The sequence below is a fragment of the Mizuhopecten yessoensis genome, unplaced genomic scaffold, assembly GCF_002113885.1.
Source record: "Mizuhopecten yessoensis strain PY_sf001 unplaced genomic scaffold, ASM211388v2 scaffold2553, whole genome shotgun sequence".
NCBI classification, from domain to species: domain Eukaryota; kingdom Metazoa; phylum Mollusca; class Bivalvia; order Pectinida; family Pectinidae; genus Mizuhopecten; species Mizuhopecten yessoensis.
Window position 1 is genome coordinate 590,286 of NW_018404603.1, and position 9,666 is coordinate 599,951.

Consider the following 9,666-nt stretch of genomic DNA (forward strand, 5'->3'; position numbering starts at 1 on the left):
TATCGTAGGCATACTAAAATGTGTATGTAGAAATGTACACAAACATCATACTGAGCTATTAAAACGTCATAGTTCAAGCAATGGGGTAACATACTACAATTAACATAAATACAGCTACACGGTAGTTGCAGTGGGGATGATTGAATTCGTCTGTAAACATTGCGAAGCATGTGGGCTGCTTCGTTATCAAAAAATGTCCGCCTGTCAAGAGTTCAAGGGAAGGGAGAGAACTCCAGAATAAAACATAAAGGGAGATAATGAGACAGCACATCATCTACAAAGAGAACATAGAAGACACCAACATTAATCTGCTGCTCCCATTGCAACACTTCGTATCTTTTCGTTTTCTACCTTTCCTGTCTTCGTTCTTTTCTATTTCTGTTTCAGGCGGTGTCTCCCTAGGCGGGCGTCCTCATATGACCCTGGCTGTTGCCTAAAACCTAAAACAAAAAACAAAGTCTCCCCTTCCTGGATCAATTGAGATACTATCGAGTTTTAGACATTTTGAGTTTCCCTGCCGATTACTAAAACCATATAAAATGTATACTAGTAAACCGATACAATATGTTTTGGTTTCTGCTGATATAAAAATCATCATAACAGCTACGATCATTCGACTGAGGGCAGTATTTAGGCTAATGTTTAAGGTTTTGGAAAGGGGTATATGACAAAACTCCATTAGCACATCCCTGCTTATCAAAAACTGAGAAAAATAAGTTTTTGTTGTGACCCGTTAATTGTATAGTGGAAAAACACTTGTAGCATTGCGGGTTTGCTTTTGTGCACTTTGAGACACACCAGCGACCAAATCATAACTGCTGCACCCAATGCAACTTTTGGAATGGCTATATTTTCTCCCTGCTTCATAACAGACGTATTGTTTCCTAGGGCCTTGCTTGGCAGTTACACACTGCATGTACATGTATCGTATGAGGCGACTATAGTGAACACCAAACGGAATTAAGGATTTGCTTTGGTGTCCACAAAAGCGACCAAAATAAATCTGCTGTGCCCATTGCCCATTGCTTTCTTTCTACTTTTAACTACCTTTTATTTCCTAGCGCCTTGCTTAGCAACACCTCCCTTTTGGCTTGAAAGTTGAGCGTTCGCCCTGGTGAGAAAGGCAATGGGTTCTGTCCCCACGCCGGGGCATACCAAAGTCCTTAAAAATGGTAGTTGCTATTCCCTGCTTAACGTTCAGCATTAAGGGGAATGACAACATCTGGTTCACCCGTTGTCAGTATAATTTGACTGGGCGGAATGCTGTGCTTGGTGCATTAGGCATGGCACTTCAGTGAGATAGCACTATACAGTTGGCATCAGATCCGCGCTATCACAAGGAGGCAACCACACCAACATACCCTGTCTCTTGCATACACACACGAAAGAACGCATACACTACTCATATGGAGGCACGTCTTTAAATAACTTTAGTTGTTAATAGGACATTAAACATCAATATCCGACGTATACTTAGGGTCCTTTATCCACTTTCCGAAACGATGTCCGCTCGATATCGCGGTTGTTTTAATGGATTTACTTTAAACTTCGTTGGAAGGTATATTGCCTTAATAACTCCGACAAGTTCGCCCTTTATTCATTTGCCCAAACAGTGTCCGCTCCATATGAAATTTCAGCCAATTTTCCCTATACAGGCCCTAGGGAAGGGCCAGGTTCTTAATTTTCATAGCATCAAAATTCAGTCACATGATAGTCATTCCAACCAACTTTAAATTTGTACCCAAAAGTGTTATTTCCACATATACATATAAACTAGGGTAAGTCCAAAAACAAGATTTACATATACTTCGGATAACCTGATCATGACCTACCTTAATTTTTTCCTGAGGACCTTTAAGGAACATTTTATCACCTACTTCTTGTATCCATGAAGATCATTTTTATAGTCGGGCAAAAGTTACATGCACTGTTATGGTCATGGGATCTTGATCACATTCTTGACAGAATAATAACAATTGAAATGCATAGAAATTCATTTTTCATACATTTGTTATTACCCTGTAAGTATTCCGTCTTTTCTTATAGCAGAGTTATCTGCACTTGTGAGCAGGTATTGATTGGTACGTCAATTGTTTGTGAGAGTAACGTCATCAATTTTTGAGAAAACGACGTTATTTTCTCACACAAACCAATGACGTCACAATCAATACCTGCTCACAAGAGAAGATAACTCTGCAATACGCAAAGACGGAATATACTGATCCATGAAAATTAAAAAAAAAAATTAAAAAAATTGCCTGCTTACAGACAAACCCTATTTTTCTCGGGAATGTTGCATAAAAAACATTTTTTTGTTTTGTTTTAGCCTAAACATTACCCTTTTTCAAGGAGGAATGAATGATCCAGAGGTAGCAAAATATTCATAAATTTAAAATAGGCCTACAGGACTTTCCATCTATGAAGAGTATTTGATTTTAGCATCTCTGTGCCTGAATAAGAAGACTGTTGAAAATTTAGTCAATTTGACCGCTTTTGGGCTCAAACCCCTGGCAGATTAGATGCATATGTAATTCATAAAGACTTACATTTATTTGACCATGTAACTTTTCTTCAAAAATTAACTGAAGTGGTTTAAAGGTTACCATGACGAATAAAGGGCATTCACAAGAGGTCAACACCAAGACTTTGATAACTAAAAAAATCCATTTTCAAGCTTAAGTTCACAAATCATAAATGTAATACTCACTGCCTACCAAGATGTTCGAATGTCCTGTTGTTGTATGAATACAGTAAAGAACAAATTAACAGGGATACATTCATTTATATAAAATGTACCAAGTAATGGGAAATGAGTTGCATATAACAAGTTGCTTATGTCTATATATGTTTGCAGTATTTACATAATTTTAAGTTGGACTATTATTTCCACCAGGATTTGAACCTGGGTCTCCCACCACAGAGTGACGAGTGTGATGACCACTACAAGATATAAATATATATAGCACAACTGACCTTTTCTTTCAAGATATATATCCATTTAAAAAAAAAATAACTTTTTCTTCATTTCATCAAATTTTATTGACAAGATGTCATAATCAATTGGATTGAATAACAGGCAAAGCCTATATAAATTCTCTCCGTCAAATGGCCAAAGTTGAATAAACAAGGAGACATAATATTTTAGACATGTTGCAAATGAAAAAAATAACACAAAATAATTAATAATAACACAAGGCTAAGGGGAAGTAACTCATGAAGGAAACATCTCACACACCTCATACACACTTACACACACATACAAGTACATGTACAAATACATTTATTTCAGCATATATATACACTATCAAAGACAGATATTGGCAGGCTTAGACCAAAAGTCCATGTGCATATATTGCACAGGTCACTGCTACCAACAACTGTTACAATTAAAATAATAAATTCATTTAATACCTTTAAAGTGTAATTATTTACAATGTCATGATAAGTACACGCAATAGACAGTAGTCATGCTCAACTAGAATCTCCTGGATGAAATATAGAATATATAGTATATTTTTGTATACCATCATGGCTTTAAGTCATATAAAAATTAAAACGACGGGATTTTCCAATAAAAATATGCACATCATCAAGTATTCTTCTATTTGTAAGCCCATCACAATCAGGACAGCCCTGGAGAAGAATGTTTTTATCAATGTGGTTGTGGTTTCCATAACTATTAAGAGAAGTGAACAAAGTTGTTCTTTGATTATTAAAAATAGGACATTCCAAAAAGTAATGAGATACTGTTTCATGTTCAGCAGAGCAGGTACAAGCAGGACTATTAGTAAGATGGTCATGGTGTAAATCATAATTTAAATTACTGCAAGAGTTTCGAAGTCGACATAGAATAATACTTGCTCTTCGGTTACCTTCTGTTTTGAAAATTGAAACAGATTCACTATCAGAAATAATATCTTTATTCAAATATTTTTTTAATGCTGCAGGAGAGGGAGAATTAAGAAGATCAGAATTTGCAATGTTAATTGTGCGGCACATTTGAGGGAAAAAACTGTCAAAATAGTTATTAGTTCTACATAAAGGTGGGTTGAAAAGCCTAGTTTGTCTGAGAGGATAGGGGTTATCATTTTGATTATTAATAAAGGGATTTAAAACATTTTGTAAGTATTGAGGTGAAATAACCTTTGCATTTATAGTTACATTCTCCCTCTGATTTTCTTATCACATTGGAAATTAATATACCGGTATTTTGAACGAAGTTTATGCCAGGCTCAGAACTACAATTTGCAATGTGTAAAAAAGTATTATGAGATTTTTTTATTCCAAGATATATACTAGTAAAATAAAAATAAATCCTTAATTTTCCATTAATATTTTTTATGATTCTGCAATATGATTGTCAAAATAAGATTGCACACATATACTGGTACAATGTACATGCAATTTAAATCTGTACATAAGGTTATTCATGACAAGTTATCACGGTTCTCCCAAGTTAAATCTCTACATTTACTTGTAGTTGACAGGGGAAACGCCTGAAATTCCCATAATAAGAACCTTCATACAATTTATTTCAATTTAAGATGTCTCATATACCAGTATTTAGTTATCAAAATGGCGAAATGTTCTTTAATATTGTTTTTTTTAATGTTGAAATATTTCAAAATTATAATATATGTATATCCTAAACCTCTAAGTTAAGATTTCTCAAAAATATTTACAGTGTAGGAAATATTTTAACATGGATGTTGATGAAGTAATAGCCTGACTAGAAGCTAGTACTGTACATACAATATGACACAGTTGATTTCAGGTTTGCATTGCCATACAATGTGATTTCCTGAGATGCTGACCTGAGACTCCCAAGTTTGGGTCCTTCTTAAAAGCATCTTCAACCGACAACAAGCGTCTTCAAGTGACAACAAGCGTTGCCAGACAAAATATTTAAATATGTCTATAATACACCTCTTAACCAAATTTCAATTTTATATTTGAAAAATTGACCGAGTTATGATGAATTTAATTTTACAATCGGCGATGTGGCACGTCTGTGTACTAACCTGTACAGGTAAGAAAGCATCGCAACACAATATCTTTAAAAATACTTACTTAATTAAGCGACATAAGAGGACATGTTATTCATAAGACTTTTATTGGAATAAATTTAAAATTTCAGCTAGATGTTTGAAAAAATGACCGAGTTCTGATGAATTGAATATGGGTGAGTAGAGCTCTAGAGATCCTGAAGAGTTTTCAGATATTACCTCTAAAATTTACCTATAAAGTAAGCGACATCAGAAGATGTTATTCTACAGGGGCTTGGTTTCAAAAAACACTTTTTATCGAATCCGGTGTTTATACACATTCGAAAACCTCTTAAAAATTGAGAATATATACAAAAAAACTCAGTTCCCTCAATTTTTATAAGGTTTTAGAATGTGTATAAACACCGGATAAAACGTTTTGCTGTTATTTACTGGTGTGTATAGGTTTATTAATGACCGAAAGTATCCCGAAACTGCCCCTGTGTGTTATTCAGATGACTATGATACACCTATTTGTACCAAACTTCAGCTAGATATTTGAAAAATTGACCGAGTTATAATAAATTGAATTGTTATGACCGGTGGCGTGGCACACGTGTGTAAAGAAATCTACTGATCGTGAAGCGTCTTCAATTTATATCTCTAAAATTAATCTAAAAAGTAATCGACATCAGAAGATATGTTTTTGTTATTCAAATCATATAACACACTTAATTGGAATAACGCATACTTACTTTGAACCCACACATGTGCATACAATGATACATACATGTATCTCCGGCGGCTCATCAGCATTGTCGTTGATAAACAAAGAAATCCTTCGTCTGACCGGTTCTCCTTTTAACTGAATTGACTAGACTTGCACAGGCCTAGCTTTCGTGAAGCCGACGGTTTCTTGTTGAAGGTAGACCGAAAAGTTCAACATGAAACTTGTCTGTGATGAGGTCATAACTGGTAATATTCATTCCAAACACTTGTTGATAATTTTATTTCGGATATATCCTCTCGCGCTCGGCATTTCAGGCTTCCTGGTAAAGTTTTCTGTTCCGGTCTTTTTCAACCAATCAGAATGTGGAAAATTTTGAAGCCCGCAATTTTCAAACCGCTTTTTTTTTATTGCGAAACCTGATTCGTCAAAAACGTCGATAACTTTAATTTTTAAACCCGTTTTAGGGAAGAAACACTTCAAACCATGACGAATACATTTGCAAAGATCACGTAAATAAGATACGATTTGAAACATATTTTTTATTCCCACAGAGATTAAAACGGCGATTGTTTAGCTTCTGATATATTAATAACCAGTCAGAGCGTCACAAATTTTTAAGTCCGTTCTGCACGATGTAAAGAAAAAAGATCGCATAGTATTGTAGTTTCGTTTTGTATTACTACATATAGCTTTTTGCTTAACTATATAATATATACCTCGCGTACGATACAAAAAGCGCTCGCTAACTTGATTATATTTCGGTGGTCATTGGTTTAGGCTGAAGGGGAAAAATCGATGGCAAATCTGGGAAGGTAAGGGTATATTTATGTAAGCCTCCACTCACGTTCTTTAGTATATCAAGTGTTGGTGATTAAATTTATATTAAGATGTCACGTTGATAATTTTTTAAATTCAATAAATAATACAACTAACAACTTGACACCATCAACATTTAGGGAAGCAGCGGATAAGTGGTGGACGATTATTACAATTATTACCTTTTTCAGTCGTGTGCTACTGTTGCTATGCATCCGGTCTATTTCTATTCTGGAGATAACACCAAGGCAGTTTGGAGGCCGACTCGTGGATGGTGACACTTTAAAATTAATCTTCCATGATGAAGAAGAGATATTCTCGAAAGTTGGATTCCTGTATGTAGAGGAAATATTTAAAGAAAACACCATGAGAGAATAAAATCATAAATTTGAAGTTTAATTTTAAACATTTTTTTATATTTATTGCTTTGGTCTATGTGTTTATCAGACGTATCTTAAACTTCGGACAAATACTAACTTCTTCATTTAAACAATCTATGCCACTTTTAGTCTGTTTAACTAAAAGCCATTTATATTAGGTATTTTTTTTTAAATTTTGTGTACCTTAACATTTACGAGATTTTGCGAAGATTGATTCTTCATTATGAGATGAATATTAACAAAAGGCCCATGGGCCTTAACGGTCACCGGAGTTATGCGAAAACTGATGTTATCGATGTTGCCAAATGAAAAGAAATAATTTTTTAACAAAGGTAATTTGAACTACATTAAGTCAACTGACAGGACATGTCCCTTTAGCTCAGTGGTAGGGCGTTGGCCTCCAGAACCTGGGGTCGTGGGTTCGATCCCAGCTGGGGCACCTCATCTTTCCTCTTCTTTCTTTCCTTTTACAGTAGAACGAGCTGTTGGATTTTTTTGGGGGATTTATATGAGTAAGATTACTGGCTAAAACGAAAGCAGCTGTCCTATCAAATATATAATATATTGATTTAACAATAAAGAGTTTTTGTGTATTGCAATTTGCCATTTGGAAGATTTGCATCTTATTATACTGAACATAAATTACATACAACTAAATGGTAAAAAAAAAAAAATGTGAGTTGACTACATCATCTAAATTTAACACCAGTCGATATGAGAAAGATATTTGTTTTGAGCTTTTTGTGATTAAAAGGTCGCATATTTTGTTAATAATGTAATAATTAACATGATAAACGACAGACATACAAAGTGTTGTTAAAGAGAACAATCAGGCCTTTGGCAAAGTTATTTATAATATAACAATATGGATGTTTACGGCATTATTTTTAATCTTTTCCAGTTTATTCTTCTTGAAATAATAATTTTGCTTCTGTGCATGTGTCAGACATTGTTTGTTCAGGGATAGTACTTAAGTCAATGAAGCCATATCTTGGTCTGGAGAAGAATTCCAAGATGGCCAAAGCCCAAACTGTCATAGTATCAAACTGTCATTTCGAAGTTATAATGTCTATCATGTTTCAATGATTTGAATTTGGAAATGAAACAAATATACCGAAAAGTATCATTTTTCTATACAACTTTAGTAAACTCCATGTGATCAAGTGCTTTAAGACCCTTCTATCTATGTACAGCATATCTTGGTCTGGATAAGATCTTTTAATTTAAGCCGATTTGATCTCTTTTACCTCCGAACCTCAGCCATTGGGGGCGGGCCCGGGCCCAAACTGTCAAAGTATCAAGGTACAAAAGGTTCAGTGGCCCATTAGTAGATGCTAAGGTGTGTTACACGAATATCAATTTGTGTCGACTATTTATCTAACACCAATATTGTAAACCATTTGACCGAATGAGGTAGTGTAAAACACTTATATAGGGTCATCAGTCAAAAAATACAGACATCAATTCGTGTAACGCTAGTCTGTGATACTGTCCACTGTGTAACTTGCCATGGGATACAAATTTGTCTTCTAATTCATACATGCTAGTTCAGTGGTTCGCAAGACAAAAATGCTTGACTGATTTTCACATCTTTAATATACTTTATTCAATGTACAGTAAGGGCTCCCAATACCATTTTATAATTGTATACCTTAGTGCATTAAATTTAACACTGAAGTGAACTGGAGTGTACATCACTGTTTTGTCTAGTGCACTTCCTTAATCAATATGTGTGTACTACAAAGTACACTACATGTAGATACCAAGTTAAGTTTGCCCCCTACTGTCTTTTCATATACCCCTTACCGAATTGCAATTTTTCTGACTCTACTTGCACAGCACCCGTCTCGCTTTCGCGATTCATTGTCATCATGTTGTTATGACCTCATGAATGTTACATTTTTTTATATTTACATTTTAAAGTGATTTGAATTTTCTTATGCAAGTCTAAATAAAAAGAAAAAAAACCCTGATATATTGGGACAATGCAGTAGAGAAAGCTATCCAGGAAAAGGCAGTCACCTTGGATTTTAAGAGTTGCAGTTTGGTATTGCTTATGCTCAAAAAGTTATCTAAAATATTTCTCGTATTTAGGTACCTCACTGCACATATTTGTTTGAAACTGATGGGAAAAACTAAGATAGCCACCTTGATTTTGAGTTTGTTATCGCTACTTTTGAAGAGTTTCAGAAATTTCAAATTAAATCTTTCTCAAATCACATATACATGTGTGGCATGTTTGTAGGATTAAGGTCGCCTTCTAGCTTCGAGCTAGAGATAATTTCCCTTTAGCTTCCGGTTTTGATCCATATCGAATAGACATCCAGGGAAAGAAATCGACGGTAATCTCTGGTAATTAGGACATCAGCCTTCTTTATTAGTTGTACGCATACTATTGATATATTTTGTGACATATTGAAAAATGTTAAAATGTGATATTAGTTCTCATTTTGCCATATTATGTTGGGTCATTCCGGGCCGGCAGTAACGGGGCCCGGGCGACCGAAATGACTGTTCACGGATCTACAGAAAATACTGTTCCTATTTGGTGAATGTTGGAGACAATACGCTGATAACAGCTAAAGATGCAATTACTGCAAATGAATGTAATTGTTGTGTTGGAACTGTATACGCTTGTGTTCCGAAAGGAAATGACTGTTTTGAAGTCACACTTGACGATAAGGCCTCGGGTCTATTGATATCGGACGGACTCGCAATAGGCGTCCGTGCGTGTCCGGCATCAGAGATAGCTAAC